The sequence below is a fragment of the Dryobates pubescens genome, chromosome 11 (genome assembly GCF_014839835.1).
Source record: "Dryobates pubescens isolate bDryPub1 chromosome 11, bDryPub1.pri, whole genome shotgun sequence".
In the NCBI taxonomy this organism is placed as follows: Eukaryota; Metazoa; Chordata; class Aves; order Piciformes; family Picidae; genus Dryobates; species Dryobates pubescens.
This window is the reverse complement of record NC_071622.1, coordinates 1,124-18,285: the sequence shown is the minus strand read 5'-3', so window position 1 is coordinate 18,285 and position 17,162 is coordinate 1,124. Positions and strand designations below refer to the sequence as shown.

Sequence of the window (17,162 nt, the reverse complement as noted above, 5' to 3'; positions counted from 1 at the left end):
CGGGAACAGTGGCTGGCTGAGCTCCTTCCCACGCACAGGGGCAAGAGACATCCCTCCTAAGCGGTAAGTGTTGCCACCCCTCCTAAGGGGCTCTGTTTGCATCTGTGATGGATGTGGGGCCGCCCAAAGGGAATTTAGGGGCGTGTGGGTGCCAACAAAGGGTCTCCTCTCGGTGTTTTAGTTGGACGGTGAGGGTTAGTTGAGGGTGGCTGGTGGCAGACACTGTAGTAGTTGGCGGTGGTGGCTGGTGGCGGGTGCCATAGTAGTTGTTGGCTCTAACTAACCCTGAGTGTCCAACTAAAAGATCCATTTGGGGCCCTGTAGAGGCTCCCCGCATCCCTCCATATGCCCCCTATTCTCCTCTGATACCCCCAGACCCACCTCGGATGTCATCAGAACCCCTTGAAAGGTGTGCTAACAGCCCTGTTAGGGGCGTCTCTTGCCCTTGTGCATGGGGAAGCAGCTTTGCGAGGCTCTGAGAGGGTTTTCCATTCAAATTAAAATCAAAGAAACAAAGACCAAATAATTCCACATCAAATTAAAAAATAAACAAAGAATGATAAATGTCTCCTGATACATACGAGAGAAGGTCACCTGTTTGTAATCAATACAGTCTCTATAGATTTGTTTCCAAAATTTGTTTTGCTTTAATTACAATGTGCTGCTCAACTCTGTGAAACGGGGGGGGTTTGCTGTGCTGCTCAACTCTGTCGAAACGGGGGGGGGGTTTGGTGTGCTGCTCAACTCTGTTGAAACGGGGGGGGTTGCTGTGCTGCTCTCTACAACTACCTGAAGGGAGGTTGTAGACAGACGGATGTTGGTCTCTTCTCCCAGGCAAGCAGTACCAGAACAAGAGGACACAGTCTCAGGCTGCGCCAGGGGAGATACAGGCTGGATGTTAGAAAAAAGTTCTATACAGAAAGAGTGATTGCACATTGGAATGGGCGGCCTGGGGAGGTGGTGGAGTCGCCATCGCTGGAGGTTTTTAGGAGAAGACTTGACGGGGTGCTTGGTGCTGTGGGTTAGTTGCTTGGGCGGAGTTGGATTGGTTGATGGGTTGGACGCGATGATCTTGAAGGTCTCTTCCAACCTGGTTTATTCTATGTATTCTATGTAACTCTGAAACGGGGGGGGGGTTTGCTGTGCTGCTCAACTCTGTGAAAGGGGGGGGGTTTGCTGTGCTGCTCAACTCTGTCGAAACGGGGGGGGGTTTGCTGTGCTGCTCAACTCTGAAACGGGGGGGGGGTTTGCTGTGCTGCTCGACTCTGTGAAACGGGGGGGTTTGCTGTGCTGCTCGACTCTGTGAAATGGGGGGGGGTTTGCTGTGCTGCTCGACTCGGAAACGGGGGGGGGGTTGCTGTGCTGCTCGACTCTGTGAAACGGGGGGGTTTGCTGTGCTGCTCGACTCTGTGAAATGGGGGGGGGTTTGCTGTGCTGCTCAACTCTGTGAAATGTGGGGGGTTTGCTGTGCTGCTCGACTCTGTCGAAACGGGGGGGTTTGCTGTGCTGCTCGACTCTGTCGAAACGGGGGGGGGTTTGCTGTGCTGCTCGACTCTGTCGAAACGGGGGGGGGGTTGCTGTGCTGCTCGACTCTGTGAACCGGGGGGGGGTTGCTGTGCTGCTCGACTCTGTGAACCGGGGGGGGGTTGCTGTGCTGCTCGACTCTGTGAAACGGGGGGGGTTTGCTGTGCTGCTCAACTCTGTCGAAACGGGGGGGGTTGCTGTGCTGCTCAACTCTGTGAAACGGGGGGGGTTGCTGTGCTGCTCAACTCTGTCGAAACGGGGGGGGGTTGCTGTGCTGCTCAACTCTGTCGAAACGGGGGGGGTTGCTGTGCTGCTCAACTCTGTGAAACGGGGGGGGTTTGCTGTGCTGCTCAACTCTGTGAAACGGGGGGGGTTTGCTGTGCTGCTCAACTCTGTGAAACGGGGGGGGTTTGCTGTGCTGCTCAACTCTGTGAAACGGGGGGGGGTTGCTGTGCTGCTCAACTCTGTGAAACGGGGGGGTTGCTGTGCTGCTCAACTCTGTGAAACGGGGGGGGGTTGCTGTGCTGCTCAACTCTGTGAAACGGGGGGGGTTGCTGTGCTGCTCAACTCTGTGAAACGGGGGGGTTTGGTGTGCTGCTCAACTCTGTGAAACGGGGGGGGTTTGCTGTGCTGCTCAACTCTGTGAAACGGGGGGGGTTTGCTGTGCTGCTCAACTCTGTGAAACGGAGGGGGGTTTGCTGTGCTGCTCAACTCTGTGAAACGGGGGGGGGTTTGCTGTGCTGCTCGACTCTGAAACGGGGGGGGTTTGCTGTGCTGCTCGACTCTGTGAAACGGGGGGGGTTTGCTGTGCTGCTCGACTCTGTGAAAGGGGGGGGGTTGCTGTGCTGCTCGACTCTGTGAAACGGGGGGGGGGTTTGCTGTGCTGCTCGACTCTGTGAAACGGGGGGGGGTTTGCTGTGCTGCTCGACTCTGTCTAAACGGGGGGGGTTGCTGTGCTGCTCGACTCTGTGAAACGGGGGGGGGTTGCTGTGCTGCTCGACTGTGTGAAACGGGGGGGGTTGCTGTGCTGCTCGACTCTGTGAAACGGGGGGGGGGTTGCTGTGCTGCTCGACTCTGTGAAACGGGGGGGGGGGTTTGCTGTGCTGCTCGACTCTGTGAAACGGGGGGGGGGTTGCTGTGCTGCTCGACTCTGTGAAACGGGGGGGGGGTTGCTGTGCTGCTCGACTCTGTGAAACGGGGGGGGTTGCTGTGCTGCTCGACTCTGTGAAACGGGGGGGGTTGCTGTGCTGCTCGACTCTGTGAAACGGGGGGGGTTGCTGTGCTGCTCGACTCTGTGAAACGGGGGGGTTGCTGTGCTGCTCGACTCTGTGAAACGGGGGGGGTTGCTGTGCTGCTCGACTCTGTGAAACGGGGGGGGTTGCTGTGCTGCTCGACTCTGTGAAACGGGGGGGGGTTGCCTCTGTGTGCCTGAGTCTGCTTGTCCTTTAGGTGCCTTAGGAAAGGCTGTAGCTTAGCTTAGGCTTCCCAGGAGGGTAAGAGGGGCTCTGGGCGGTTCCACGGCAGTCTCCTTGGAGGCCTCGAGCGGGGTGGGAGCTCGGCTTGCCCCTCCTTTGATTGGCTAGACACAGCGAAGCCGCTTAGTCGTCCTGCGGCAAGGTGACCCGCCTGTAGTTCAGGGCCTGGGTCTCTGCCTTCATGGCAGCCTGTTCTCTTGGCACCCTGTCAGATTAACAGCCCTGTGCTCGGGGCCTGTGTGAAGAGCTGTGGAGCCTTCTGTCCCCTTCTGTCCCCCGCAGCAGCCCAAGGTCCCTGTAAGCAGGGCTGGGGAGGCTGCTTTTGGCAGCTAACAGGAACAAAGCCTTAGAGGGCTGAGGTGAGTCCCTGGGCTCCTGAAGAGGTGGCGTTGTGCTGCAGCCAGGCGGGCCGGCCCGTAGGTGGGCGCAGGCCAGAGCCCCTGGCTCTCGGTGGGGCTTTTTGGGAGTGCCGGGCCGAGAGCGACCGCCCTGTAGGCAGGGCAGTGTGTTGCCGGTGCCCGGCGGGAGGTTCAAGGAGGGACCCCCCCTGTAATCAGGGGGGGTAGATCTGGTCCCGGCCTTTCAGAGGCATGGGGCCAGGGAGTGTGTGGGGCTTAGCTTAGCGTGTTCCCCCCCGCCCCGTCTTCGGGGCTGGGGCCACAGCCCCCCGGCCTTTGGCCGTGATGCCCCACTGCCTGGCTGCTGTGTTCCTGTAGCTGCGGGGCCAGGCCAAGCTCTCGGCTCCCTGGGTTTCGACCCGCCCGTAAGAGGGGTCGGGGTCCGAGTGCCTTTGCGCTCAGCTGGCAGCCTGTGTGGGGCACCCCCCCCGGCTAGCGGGGCACGGGTCAAGATGCCCCTGAAGCGGAGAGAAGGAGCCTCCGTGGGCCTTTGGGAGCAGGGCCGCCCTGTAAGTCAGGGCCCGGTCAGTGTCCTGGCATCCCGGGCGCTTTGAAACGCCAGCGGCGGCCCCAGCCCCCTGTAAGCAGGGTCGTGCAGCCGCTCTGGCCGCTGCTTTGCATGCCCAGCTCCATTGCCCAGGGTGTCTGCTGCGGCGCCCGTCTGCCATCCCGACCGGAAGTGTGCCCTGCGCCGCTTGGGTGAGTCGAGCGGAAGCGGGAAGGCTTTGCAGAGCTGGGGGTGTCTGCGGGCGGGTAGCTGGCCGGGGGGTGCCCGTGGGGAGCTGCCTGCGGGGCTGGAGGCGTCCCTCTTTCCCTCAGGCGGGGAGCAACTGGCACTAGGGAGGCCTAACTCTGTCCTCCTTCCTCGGCAGCGGCTGGCACAGCAGGAAGAAGAGGCCCGCTGTGGAGCGGCGAGGCGACATGCGGCGGAGGCAAGAGGCGGCGAGGCAACATGCGGCGGAGGCAAGAGGCGGCGAGGCAACATGCGGCGGAGGCAAGAGGCGGCGAGGGAAGAGGAGCAGCGTCAGGCTGAAGAGCAGGACAGGAGAAAGGCGCCCTGGGCAATGAGACCTCCCTCTCAATTTGGCTGTGGTAACACAAGATCTTTGCCAGCACCGTTAGGGTGCCCTGGTTGGCTTTGTGCTGGGCGACCTCCCTGTAAGCAGGGCTCGGTCTTTGCTTTAGCTGTTGCAGGCGTTTTGCCACCTAGCTCCTTGGCTGCTGGGAGACCGGCAACCCTGTAAGGAGGGTCCGAGCCGGCGTCTCCACCCGTATGGGGGAAGTGTAGCTCCCTGGACCCCAGCCCCCCCTGTAAGCAGGGGAGGGCCCTTTAAACAGTTTCTTGGCTGCTGGCGGCCTGGCCAGCGTGACCCCCTGTACTCGGGGCGTGTCACAGCGATTGGCATCCTGAGGCCCCTCTGCCTGCATGCATCCCCGGGGGGGCCAGGTCTGACCCTCTGCTCTCCTGCTCAGGGGTGAGGATGCCTGCCCCACCAGTGGCTGCCCAGAGCTTGCTCCCTCTCTTGGGAAGGGCTGTGTGTGTGTGGCCCCTCTTGCCTCTGTGTGCCTGAGTCTGCTTGTCCTTTAGGTGCCTTAGGAAAGGCTGTAGCTTAGCTTAGGCTTCCCAGGAGGGTAAGAGGGGCTCTGGGCGGTTCCACGGCAGTCTCCTTGGAGGCCTCGAGCGGGGTGGGAGCTCGGCTTGCCCCTCCTTTGATTGGCTAGACACAGCGAAGCCGCTTAGTCGTCCTGCGGCAAGGTGACCCGCCTGTAGTTCAGGGCCTGGGTCTCTGCCTTCATGGCAGCCTGTTCTCTTGGCACCCTGTCAGATTAACAGCCCTGTGCTCGGGGCCTGTGTGAAGAGCTGTGGAGCCTTCTGTCCCCTTCTGTCCCCAGCAGCTGCTCCCTGGGTTTCGACCCACCCGTTTCGGCAGCGGAGATGATTGGAATCAATACAGCTGACCTATATGATCATGTATCGATCCTTTATTGTTCCAGTATTGCAGGCCTATGGTGCAGGCCTAAGGTGAGAGTGTAGCACAGTAAAGTAAAGCATGGAAGGAGAAGGGATAGGTCAGGCAGACCTGCCTATAAGTGAACTTCCTCAGCTTATATAAACTCAGAGTGCCTTGCTGGCATGGACTCATTGGTTCCCTATGAGTGACCACGCATCACACTATTGTAGGTTATTGGTCCAACCACTGATGTCACGCGAGGTTTGTTGATGCAGGTGCATGTCCTGTTGTCCCTGGGGGGAATTGGCACTGCCAATGCCTTATTTTGTCCTATTGGCGATCGTTGTCAATGCAGCCAGAACATAGTGCTGCTGTGTATCTTCACTTCTTGTCCTGCTCCTTCAGATGGTCTTCATGTGGAAAGCACACTCAGAGTAGTCCTCACCACAGCATGCTGCATCAAAGGCCACCCTCAGCTGAATGTTTTGCCTGTTTATGTCACCTGGCAAAGTGAGCTGCAGTCCTGTTGTGCAAGAATCCCGTCCTTCTTCCATGTGGATTGTCACTTGCAGTAGTGAAAATGCTTGGAGTACCATGCAGCTCCTACTGTGTCCATTTGAAGTACAATTTGCTTTGATTTTGGACAGCTTTTCTGTGCACAGGATGAACACACCACAGGTGTGAGGGTGAATTTGTGTTCCCAGTGATCCTCTTCTTTGGGAAAGAATAATTTTTGTTCTGTTACTCTTATGTGATGCCTCAGTGCTTTTAATGAGTGGGAAGGAAATTTTAAGTGGTATGGAAGCAGTATTCAGCAGGGACACCAAGTACCAGTTTTCAGTTAGTCCATGTGCCAGGCAATGCAGGTGAGAGGGCCGACTCAAATCAAACTCTCCAAAGCTTCACATCGTGCTTTCAAATGGAGAAACTGCTCCTTCCCTTGCAGGGCATCCTGGCTTGTTTCTAGGCTTAAGCATCTGTCGTAGGCATTCTTTGCCCTATTTAACCCTCCTAAACACCGGGGGGGATTCTTCAGGGAACATTTTAGCTCAATCACAGCACTTATTTGTCTGCTATTACTGTCTGTAAAATTTTGCCAGTGCTTCTGTGATAAAAAGGCTTTTATTTCTACTGTAGCTTGCAAGCTGGTGCCCGCTGTGGGAGCACCACTCTGTTGTTCACAGAGTGTTTTGTTGTTGCAAACTTGGGACAAATGTGAGGCTGAGGTGAGTTACTCTCTTTAGAAGTGTCTGCTCAGCCATCCTCTTCCTGGATCTCTTGGACAGAAGAGAGGTTTGTCCCCCTCTGTTTGCAGTGCCCTGATGAGGACTTGTACCGACACAGGCTCAGAAAGCGGAAACCACCGAAGGGTTTAATGGATGAGAACAAAGCTCAGGGCTTGAACTGGAAACAGTACTATCAACAGTGTCTCTCTCAATTAAAACAGTGATTGGCTTTTGTGTGTGCTTGTGGTGTGATGTTTTTTCTTCGAATGGAAAAAGCCCTGAAGGGAGCTCAGCTAAGCTCCTCCCCAGGGGCAGGAGCTGCCCCAGACCTGCTGTGTTGGGAGTCTGTTACAGGGGTCTGCTGTTATCTAAAGTGGGCCTGGGGGGTATGAAAGGGGAATTTGGGGGTATCTGAATGGTTCTGAGGGCCTCTGCAGGGGCCCGAAAGAGTTTGGGGGGGGGGGGGGGGGGAGGGATAGGCTCAGGTATCTCTGTGGAGTTCCAGGTTTTGGGGTCTTGCAGGAGCTGGGGAGTTCTCACTCTGGGTTTTAGTGACCTGCAGCCCTGGGATGGCCCAGCTTCGTCTCCCCCTGCATCTAAAGGTAAGCTGGGTGCACCTCAAGGGCTTCAGAACGTGACAAAGGGGGTCTCGGGACATGTAAACAGGACTGGAGGCACCAAGGCGGTTCTGACCTCACCAAGACACTGGTTGAGCAGTTTGCTTTCTTTTCTGACGTTTTTGGGGTGAATCGAAGGGAGTGGGGGGATTCTGGGTGGAGTGATTCTGCCACGTGGGGCAGGGGGCTGCAGCAGCAGAGGAGCAGGTGAGCGAGGGCTGGGGGCACCCCCCTAAAGTGCTGAAAATTCTCGGAGGGGACCGCAGAATCTTTAAACCTGTAAGTACTGGGGGGAGGCGAGGCGGAGCCAAACCTCTGGTTTGCAGCTGGGGAGGGAGGAACGGGAGCGAGTGCTGCGTAAGGCAGCTTTGGAAGCGACCCCCCGCGGCTGCCCACGGCCAGGGAGGTGCTCAGTGCTGCCACCCCGTGTGTAATGGCCGGCAGTGCAGCCGTGCCGCGGCGTGTGCCGCCCCGCGAGAGCTCAGTGCTGCCACCCGGTGTGCAATGGCCGGCAGTGCAGCCGTGGCGCGGCGTGTGCCGCCCCGCGGGAGCTCAGGGCTGGCACCCCGTGTGTAATGGCCGGCAGTGCAGCCGTGGCGCGGCGTGTGCCGCCCCGCGGGAGCTCAGGGCTGGCACCCCGTGTGTAATGGCCGGCAGTGCAGCCGTGCCGCGGCGTGTGCCGCCCCGCGGGAGCTCAGGGCTGGCACCCCGTGTGCAATGGCCGGCAGTGCAGCCGTGCCGCGGCGTGTGCCGCCCCGCGGGAGCTCAGGGCTGGCACCCCGTGTGCTCATGGCCGGCAGTGCAGCCGTGCCGCGGCGTGTGCCGCCCCGCGGGAGCTCAGGGCTGGCACCCCGTGTGTAATGGCCGGCAGTGCAGCCGTGCCGCGGCGTGTGCCGCCCCGCGGGAGCTCAGGGCTGCAGCCTTACTGCGCTGAATGCTTGAAATGCTTGAAAATTCTTAGGGGAAAAGGGGAGGGCGGAGAGAGTGACTCGAGCGTTGCTATGGATACAGCGCATGCGCCCTAGCCAGGCTCTGTTCTCGCGAGAGTGGGAGCGTCCCGGTCGTCGCTATGGATACAGCGCATGCGCCCTAGCCAGGCTCTGTTCGCCCCACCCCGTGGTAGCGTCCCGCTCGTCGCTATGGATACAGCGCATGCGCCCTAGCCAGGCTCTGGTCGCGCCCCGGTCGTAGCGTCGCGGTCGTCGCTATGGATACAGCGCATGCGCCCTAGCCAGGCTCTGTTCGCCCCTCCCCGTGGTAGCGTCCCGCTCGTCGCTATGGATACCGCGCATGCGCCCTAGCCAGGCTCTGTTCGGCCCCCCCCGTGGTATTGTGCCGCTCGTCGCTGTGGATACAGCGCATGCGCCCTAGCCAGGCGCTGTTCGCGCCCCTGTGGGAGCGTCCCGCTCGTCGCCATGGATACCGCGCATGCGCCGCAGCGGGGCCGGTCCCGCGCAGGCGCGCTCCTGGCCGCCTGTGGCGTGTTTCCTGGCGCGCACGGGGGTGCCGCCGTGTGCGCCTTTAGCACAGGAGCGGTCACGGACAGCCCTCGCCTCGGCTCCTGACGTCCTTCTGTGCCCGGCGTGCCTGTGAGCCGCCAGCCTTCGGCGGGGGATGGGGTCCCGGCGCATCGGGGAGGCTGTAGTGCGGCTTCCGGTCTCGCTGCCCGCCCGGCACTCCCGGGTGTGTTCCTCCCGGCGTCTGGAGGTGAGCTGGGGGCATCCGCACGGCTTTTGGGGGTGCCAGAGGAGGTCTGGGGGCACCTAAAAGGGTCTGGGGATATCTAACGTGCTCGTGGGGTCATCTGAAAGGCTCAAGGGTCGTGTACAGACAGCCGGGCACCTCCGAAGGACCCTTTGGGAGGTCTCTGCAGGCTCCCGTGGGAGCTGGGGGTGTCTCGGGGTGGGTTTGGGTTTGGATTTGGGTTTGTGCTTGTTTGCTAGCTGGCGAGTGCCCTCAGGGCTGTGCCGGACATGGAGTTCCTACTTAACAATAGAAATTAGTTTGTGGTTTGGTTGTTGGTATTTGTGTTTTTTCTTCTTGTTGTGCTGCAAAGATTTTGATGGGAATCTCTAGGTATTAAGTACAGCCAGAGCAAGGCTCTGATTGCCCTGGGAATGCAGGGAAAAGCTTTGGGGAATTAGAACAAAATGAGAAACTTTTCAGGTAAAGAAACAAGTGAGCAAGCCGTGGCCTTTGTCGATTCCTGTAGCTTTGATTGCAGAAGCCTCCATCTAAGCACATTTATTGTAGTGTCTTTTGCAGTGACTCAGTGCCATTCCTCTGTGCCACCCAGCCCATAACAGACATGCAGCTGGCAGTGCAAATGCTGCCCAAAAGGCCTTCCTACCTTCAAAACCGGTCCTCTGTCCTTCCCTCATCATGGCTGAGGAGTGCTGGTTCTTCTTAGCTTAGCTTTTTCCCCCCTCATTCCCCCCATTTATCTGCATTTTTTGCCCTTTTTCTTCTTCCAGGCTTATCTTGATCACAACTACTGTGGCCTGCTTTATATGGCAGCAGGTCAGGATAGGGAGCCTGGCAAAATGTGCTGCTGAAGAGAGAGAGGAGAGATGAAGGTAATGCTTGTCTCAGCCCAGGTAAGCATCTGAGGAAGCAGTCCCTGGGAGGGTTGTGGTCATCTCAGTCAGTAGACTCTGCTTTGAAGCATGCAGACAGCATACTTTTCACATCCTGAAAATGATCTAATCTGTAGCTGTTGATTCCTCTGTGAGGCTTTAAGCACTCTCCCTGCTTGCAGCTAAGTCCAACACTTGAGCAACGTTTTACTTCAGATGACGAGCTCAGAGCCAGTCAGAGCGTGCCTTTTCTGACTAGTGTAGCATTCTGAATCCTCCCCTGTACAATCTTAGGATGTGCTCCCCGTGCTCCTTTCTGCCTTCTACCCAGCTGCCCAAGTCTGGGTGGAAAAAGTCACTCAAGAATATAAACCCCAAAGTTTTAAAAGGCTAGAACCAGGTTATTTGTGCAATTGAAGCTGTCGTGTGTTCTCTTCCCCCCACATCGTCTGGGTGCCGGGAGCGGCGGTGTGATGCTTGTTTGCTAGCTGCCGAGTGCCCTCAGGGCTGTGCCGGACAGGGAGCCTGCTTGTGTGATCTGCCTGGGCACGCTTACGTGATTCCAGCGCTCAGACAGGTGCTGCCTGTTTGAAATCTAAAGTTGGGCCGATGCCGTCCTATCGATGTGATGTCCGCAGTTAGCCAGCAGCTTGGCATGTTTTCCTGAGCTCAGACAGCAGTAAGACTCATCTAGGCTCTGAAACTCAGGTGCTAAGACTGACCTGTGGTAAAAGCTGCGGACAATTTAATTTACGTGTAATTAGGGTTTGGACACAAGGTCGTGGAAGTATCAGAGGGAGGGAGGCTCCAGTTTCAGAAGCCTGTAGTTCACGTTGCAAGGAGGTCGTTCTACAACTGACCACAAGACCCACGGAGTGCAAACCAAATGATTTCCCGAGCTCATCCGAATCCCAGGGCTCATGAAATTCAGGCCTGCCTTACTATAGTTTTGGATCTCTCAAGGGGAGAAGTGAAGGGGAGGAGAATTCTTTAGCTTTCTCTCTATGTTTTTTTTTTCCCTTGATACACTTTGTCTTGCTTGGCTTTGAGTCACAACTGTGACATTCAGTTAGGTGGTGAGTGTGTGCTAGGTGGGATGACACCAAAAGAAGGAAAAAAGAAAAGGAATAATTTGTCATAAAAAAACAATTCCTGTAGGATTTCGAGTTCCTACTTAACAATATAAATTCGTTTGTGGTTTGGTTGGGTGTTGGGTTTTTTTTTTTTTCCTTCTAGTTGTGCTGCAAAGATTTTGATGAAACTTTCTAGGTATTAAATATAGCCAGAGCAAGGCTCTAATTGCCCTGGGAATGCAGGGAAAACCTTTTGGGAATTGGTTCTGCTTTGTTACTCCTAAAGCTATGAACACACACACACAGAGTTTCTAACAGAGTTTCTTTGTGCATTCCAGGTCTGGTGCGTTCAGACTGGCAGGATCTTCCTGGGCCATCCAATTACAGTTTCTGTTGACACTTTTCAGCTCTTGCATCCAGCTTGCTGACAGAGGATGTTGGTTTGTGGGGCCTGGCAGCGAGAGTTTTCCGAAGAGGAGCTCTAAGGCCAGCTGCAAGGTTAGGTTTGGATTCTCCTGGGGTGCCTGTGCTTGAAACCCCGCAGTCTGCAGCTGAGGCCGTGCAGAGTGGTGCTCGCAGTAGCTCTGTGCAAGTCTGCCGTGGGCTCAGAAGGCTGTGCAGCTGTTAAACCTCTTCTATTCTTCAAGCACAATCTTTCTGAAGTCTTTTATTTGATTTTTCCCCAGGGTCACGTGAAACTGTCTGATTTTGGGCTAAGCAGAGCTGTTCAGAAGGCTCAGAGACCTGAGCTCTCCAGGAACCTTGAACCCAGGCAGCCAGTGCCTTCTGTGAGTACAAGCTGTCCTTGTTCAACAGGGAAATAGCTGAGAGCTGAAGCCAGCCCACACCATAATTCCCTCAGCTTCCTCTTCTGCAGATGAAACAATCCCAGTTCCTTCTGCCACGCCTCCTAAGACTTGTTATCCAGACCCTTCACCAGCTTTGTTGCCCTTCTCTGGACACCCTCTATCACCTCCATGTCCTGGGGAACACCGCTTGTGCCCGGCCGCCCGCCGGCTGGGTTTACCTCTGTTCCCCACCGCTCTTGGGGCCCAGTCATCCATCCTGTTCTGCTATCCAGCAATCCTGTTGAGAAACATAGAGCTGAGAAGAGAAGTAGCAGAGAAGGGAAGTTGAAGCTGCAAGGGTTGCAGTAGACTCAGTTCTTGTGGTATCCTCTCCTCCCAGTCCCTCCCAATCCCTTCTACTCCTATCCCAGTATGGGAGGAGACTGGTAGGGACCAGGAGGCACTGGGAGACATACCTGGACCAAGTGGAGGCATTGCTGGAGCCCTGGGACACAACTGTAAGAGAGACAACTGGAGATGACTACAACCCCTCAGATACCTCCCAGTAACCCCCACTGCCCTCCTGAGACCCCAGTTCCCCCTCAGAGTCCTTCCACAGCCTCCCAATACCTCCCAGTACCTGCCAGTAACCCTGGAGCTGGGGGTGTCTCGATGTGGGTTTGGGTTTGGGTTTGTGCTTGTTTGCTAGCTGGCGAGTGCCCTCAGGGCTGTGCCGGACATGGAGTTCCTACTTAACAATAGAAATTAGTTTGTGGTTTGGTTGTTGGTATTTGTGTTTTTTCTTCTTGTTGTGCTGCAAAGATTTTGATGGGAATCTCTAGGTATTAAGTACAGCCAGAGCAAGGCTCTGATTGCCCTGGGAATGCAGGGAAAAGCTTTGGGGAATTAGAACAAAATGAGAAACTTTTCAGGTAAAGAAACAAGTGAGCAAGCCGTGGCCTTTGTCGATTCCTGTAGCTTTGATTGCAGAAGCCTCCATCTAAGCACATTTATTGTAGTGTCTTTTGCAGTGACTCAGTGCCATTCCTCTGTGCCACCCAGCCCATAACAGACATGCAGCTGGCAGTGCAAATGCTGCCCAAAAGGCCTTCCTACCTTCAAAACCGGTCCTCTGTCCTTCCCTCATCATGGCTGAGGAGTGCTGGTTCTTCTTAGCTTAGCTTTTTCCCCCCTCATTCCCCCCATTTATCTGCATTTTTTGCCCTTTTTCTTCTTCCAGGCTTATCTTGATCACAACTACTGTGGCCTGCTTTATATGGCAGCAGGTCAGGATAGGGAGCCTGGCAAAATGTGCTGCTGAAGAGAGAGAGGAGAGATGAAGGTAATGCTTGTCTCAGCCCAGGTAAGCATCTGAGGAAGCAGTCCCTGGGAGGGTTGTGGTCATCTCAGTCAGTAGACTCTGCTTTGAAGCATGCAGACAGCATACTTTTCACATCCTGAAAATGATCTAATCTGTAGCTGTTGATTCCTCTGTGAGGCTTTAAGCACTCTCCCTGCTTGCAGCTAAGTCCAACACTTGAGCAACGTTTTACTTCAGATGACGAGCTCAGAGCCAGTCAGAGCGTGCCTTTTCTGACTAGTGTAGCATTCTGAATCCTCCCCTGTACAATCTTAGGATGTGCTCCCCGTGCTCCTTTCTGCCTTCTACCCAGCTGCCCAAGTCTGGGTGGAAAAAGTCACTCAAGAATATAAACCCCAAAGTTTTAAAAGGCTAGAACCAGGTTATTTGTGCAATTGAAGCTGTCGTGTGTTCTCTTCCCCCCACATCGTCTGGGTGCCGGGAGCGGCGGTGTGATGCTTGTTTGCTAGCTGCCGAGTGCCCTCAGGGCTGTGCCGGACAGGGAGCCTGCTTGTGTGATCTGCCTGGGCACGCTTACGTGATTCCAGCGCTCAGACAGGTGCTGCCTGTTTGAAATCTAAAGTTGGGCCGATGCCGTCCTATCGATGTGATGTCCGCAGTTAGCCAGCAGCTTGGCATGTTTTCCTGAGCTCAGACAGCAGTAAGACTCATCTAGGCTCTGAAACTCAGGTGCTAAGACTGACCTGTGGTAAAAGCTGCGGACAATTTAATTTACGTGTAATTAGGGTTTGGACACAAGGTCGTGGAAGTATCAGAGGGAGGGAGGCTCCAGTTTCAGAAGCCTGTAGTTCACGTTGCAAGGAGGTCGTTCTACAACTGACCACAAGACCCACGGAGTGCAAACCAAATGATTTCCCGAGCTCATCCGAATCCCAGGGCTCATGAAATTCAGGCCTGCCTTACTATAGTTTTGGATCTCTCAAGGGGAGAAGTGAAGGGGAGGAGAATTCTTTAGCTTTCTCTCTATGTTTTTTTTTTCCCTTGATACACTTTGTCTTGCTTGGCTTTGAGTCACAACTGTGACATTCAGTTAGGTGGTGAGTGTGTGCTAGGTGGGATGACACCAAAAGAAGGAAAAAAGAAAAGGAATAATTTGTCATAAAAAAACAATTCCTGTAGGATTTCGAGTTCCTACTTAACAATATAAATTCGTTTGTGGTTTGGTTGGGTGTTGGGTTTTTTTTTTTTTCCTTCTAGTTGTGCTGCAAAGATTTTGATGAAACTTTCTAGGTATTAAATATAGCCAGAGCAAGGCTCTAATTGCCCTGGGAATGCAGGGAAAACCTTTTGGGAATTGGTTCTGCTTTGTTACTCCTAAAGCTATGAACACACACCCCCCGAGTTTCTAACAGAGTTTCTTTGTGCATTCCAGGTCTGGTGCGTTCAGACTGGCAGGATCTTCCTGGGCCATCCAATTACAGTTTCTGTTGACACTTTTCAGCTCTTGCATCCAGCTTGCTGACAGAGGATGTTGGTTTGTGGGGCCTGGCAGCGAGAGTTTTCCGAAGAGGAGCTCTAAGGCCAGCTGCAAGGTTAGGTTTGGATTCTCCTGGGGTGCCTGTGCTTGAAACCCCGCAGTCTGCAGCTGAGGCCGTGCAGAGTGGTGCTCGCAGTAGCTCTGTGCAAGTCTGCCGTGGGCTCAGAAGGCTGTGCAGCTGTTAAACCTCTTCTATTCTTCAAGCACAATCTTTCTGAAGTCTTTTATTTGATTTTTCCCCAGGGTCACGTGAAACTGTCTGATTTTGGGCTAAGCAGAGCTGTTCAGAAGGCTCAGAGACCTGAGCTCTCCAGGAACCTTGAACCCAGGCAGCCAGTGCCTTCTGTGAGTACAAGCTGTCCTTGTTCAACAGGGAAATAGCTGAGAGCTGAAGCCAGCCCACACCATAATTCCCTCAGCTTCCTCTTCTGCAGATGAAACAATCCCAGTTCCTTCTGCCACGCCTCCTAAGACTTGTTATCCAGACCCTTCACCAGCTTTGTTGCCCTTCTCTGGACACCCTCTATCACCTCCATGTCCTGGGGAACACCGCTTGTGCCCGGCCGCCCGCCGGCTGGGTTTACCTCTGTTCCCCACCGCTCTTGGGGCCCAGTCATCCATCCTGTTCTGCTATCCAGCAATCCTGTTGAGAAACATAGAGCTGAAAAGAGAAGTAGCAGAGAAGGGAAGTTGAAGCTGCAAGGGTTGCAGTAGACTCAGTTCTTGTGGTATCCTCTCCTCCCAGTCCCTCCCAATCCCTTCTACTCCTATCCCAGTATGGGAGGAGACTGGTAGGGACCAGGAGGCACTGGGCAACATACCTGGACCAAGTGGAGGCATTGCTGGAGCCCTGGGACACAACTGTAAGAGAGACAACTGGAGATGACTACAACCCCTCAGATACCTCCCAGTAACCCCCACTGCCCTCCTGAGACCCCAGTTCCCCCTCAGAGTCCTTCCACAGCCTCCCAATACCTCCCAGTACCTGCCAGTAACCCTGGAGCTGGGGGTGTCTCGATGTGGGTTTGGGTTTGGATTTGGATTTGGATTTGTGCTTGTTTGCTAGCTGGCGAGTGGCCTCAGGGCTGTGCCGGACATGGAGTTCCTACTTAACAATAGAAATTAGTTTGTGGTTTGGTTGTTGGGTAGAGAGGCTCTGCAGAGGGACCTCGACAGGCTGGGCAGATGGGCAGAGTCCAACGGCATGAGATTGAACACATCCAAGTGCCGGGTTCTGCACATTGGCCACAGCAACCCCATGCAGAGCTACAGGCTGGGGTCAGAGTGGCTGGAGAGCAGTCAGGCTGAGAGGGACCTGGGGGTGCTGGTCGACGGTAGACTGAACATGAGCCTGCAGTGTGCCCAGGCAGCCAGGAGGGCCAGTGGCATCCTGGCCTGCATCAGGAACAGTGTAGCCAGCAGGAGCAGGGAGGTCATTCTGCCCCTGTACACTGCACTGGTTAGGCCGCACCTCGAGTCCTGTGTCCAGTTCTGGGCCCCTCAGTTTAAGAAGGAGGTTGACTTCCTGGAACGAGTCCAGAAAAGGGCATCAAAGTTGGGGAGGGGTTTGGAACATAAGCCCTACGAGGAGAGGCTGAGGGAGCTGAGGTTGCTTAGCCTGGAGAAGAGGAGGCTCAGGGGAGTATTTGTGTTTTTTCTTCTTCTTGTACTAAAGAGATTTTGATGGGAATCTCTAGGTATTAAGTACAGCCAGAGCAAGGCTCTGATTGCCCTGGGAATGCAGGGAAAAGCTTTGGGGAATTAGAACAAAATGAGAAACTTTTCAGGTAAAGAAACAAGTGAGCAAGCCGTGGCCTTTGTCGATTCCTGTAGCTTTGATTGCAGAAGCCTCCATCTAAGCACATTTATTGTAGTGTCTTTTGCAGTGACTCAGTGCAATTCCTCTGTGCCACCCAGCCCATAACAGACATGCAGCTGGCAGTGCAAATGCTGCCCAAAAGGCCTTCCTACCTTCAAAACCGGTCCTCTGTCCTTCCCTCATCATGGCTGAGGAGTGCTGGTTCTTCTTAGCTTAGCTTTTTCCCCCCTCATTCCCCCCATTTATCTGCATTTTTTGCCCTTTTTCTTCTTCCAGGCTTATCTTGATCACAACTACTGTGGCCTGCTTTATATGGCAGCAGGTCAGGATAGGGAGCCTGGCAAAATGTGCTGCTGAAGAGAGAGAGGAGAGATGAAGGTAATGCTTGTCTCAGCCCAGGTAAGCATCTGAGGAAGCAGTCCCTGGGAGGGTTGTGGTCATCTCAGTCAGTAGACTCTGCTTTGAAGCATGCAGACAGCATACTTTTCACATCCTGAAAATGATCTAATCTGTAGCTGTTGATTCCTCTGTGAGGCTTTAAGCACTCTCCCTGCTTGCAGCTAAGTCCAACACTTGAGCAACGTTTTACTTCAGATGACGAGCTCAGAGCCAGTCAGAGCGTGCCTTTTCTGACTAGTGTAGCATTCTGAATCCTCCCCTGTACAATCTTAGGATGTGCTCCCCGTGCTCCTTTCTGCCTTCTACCCAGCTGCCCAAGTCTGGGTGGAAAAACTCACTCAAGAATATAAACCCCAAAGTTTTGAAAGGCTAGAACCAGGCTATTTGTGCAATTGAAACTGTTGTGTGTGGAGGATGTCCCTGCTCGCTGTAGGGGCTTGGACTAGATGACCTCGGA

At 55.0% G+C, this 17,162-nt stretch overlaps 2 long non-coding RNA genes across 2 annotated transcripts; both read left to right on the top strand.

The window, feature by feature from the left end:
* Positions 1-9,482: 9,482 nt before the first annotated feature.
* Positions 9,483-11,927, top strand: LOC128897549 (uncharacterized). The gene is made up of 3 exons (XR_008462445.1): positions 9,483-9,789; positions 11,180-11,339; positions 11,528-11,927. It is a non-coding gene; the product is annotated as an uncharacterized LOC128897549 (long non-coding RNA).
* Positions 11,928-12,685: 758 nt separating this feature from the next.
* LOC128897550 (uncharacterized) lies at positions 12,686-15,130 on the top strand. Its single transcript, XR_008462446.1, has 3 exons — positions 12,686-12,992; positions 14,383-14,542; positions 14,731-15,130. It is a non-coding gene; the product is annotated as an uncharacterized LOC128897550 (long non-coding RNA).
* Positions 15,131-17,162: the final 2,032 nt, after the last annotated feature.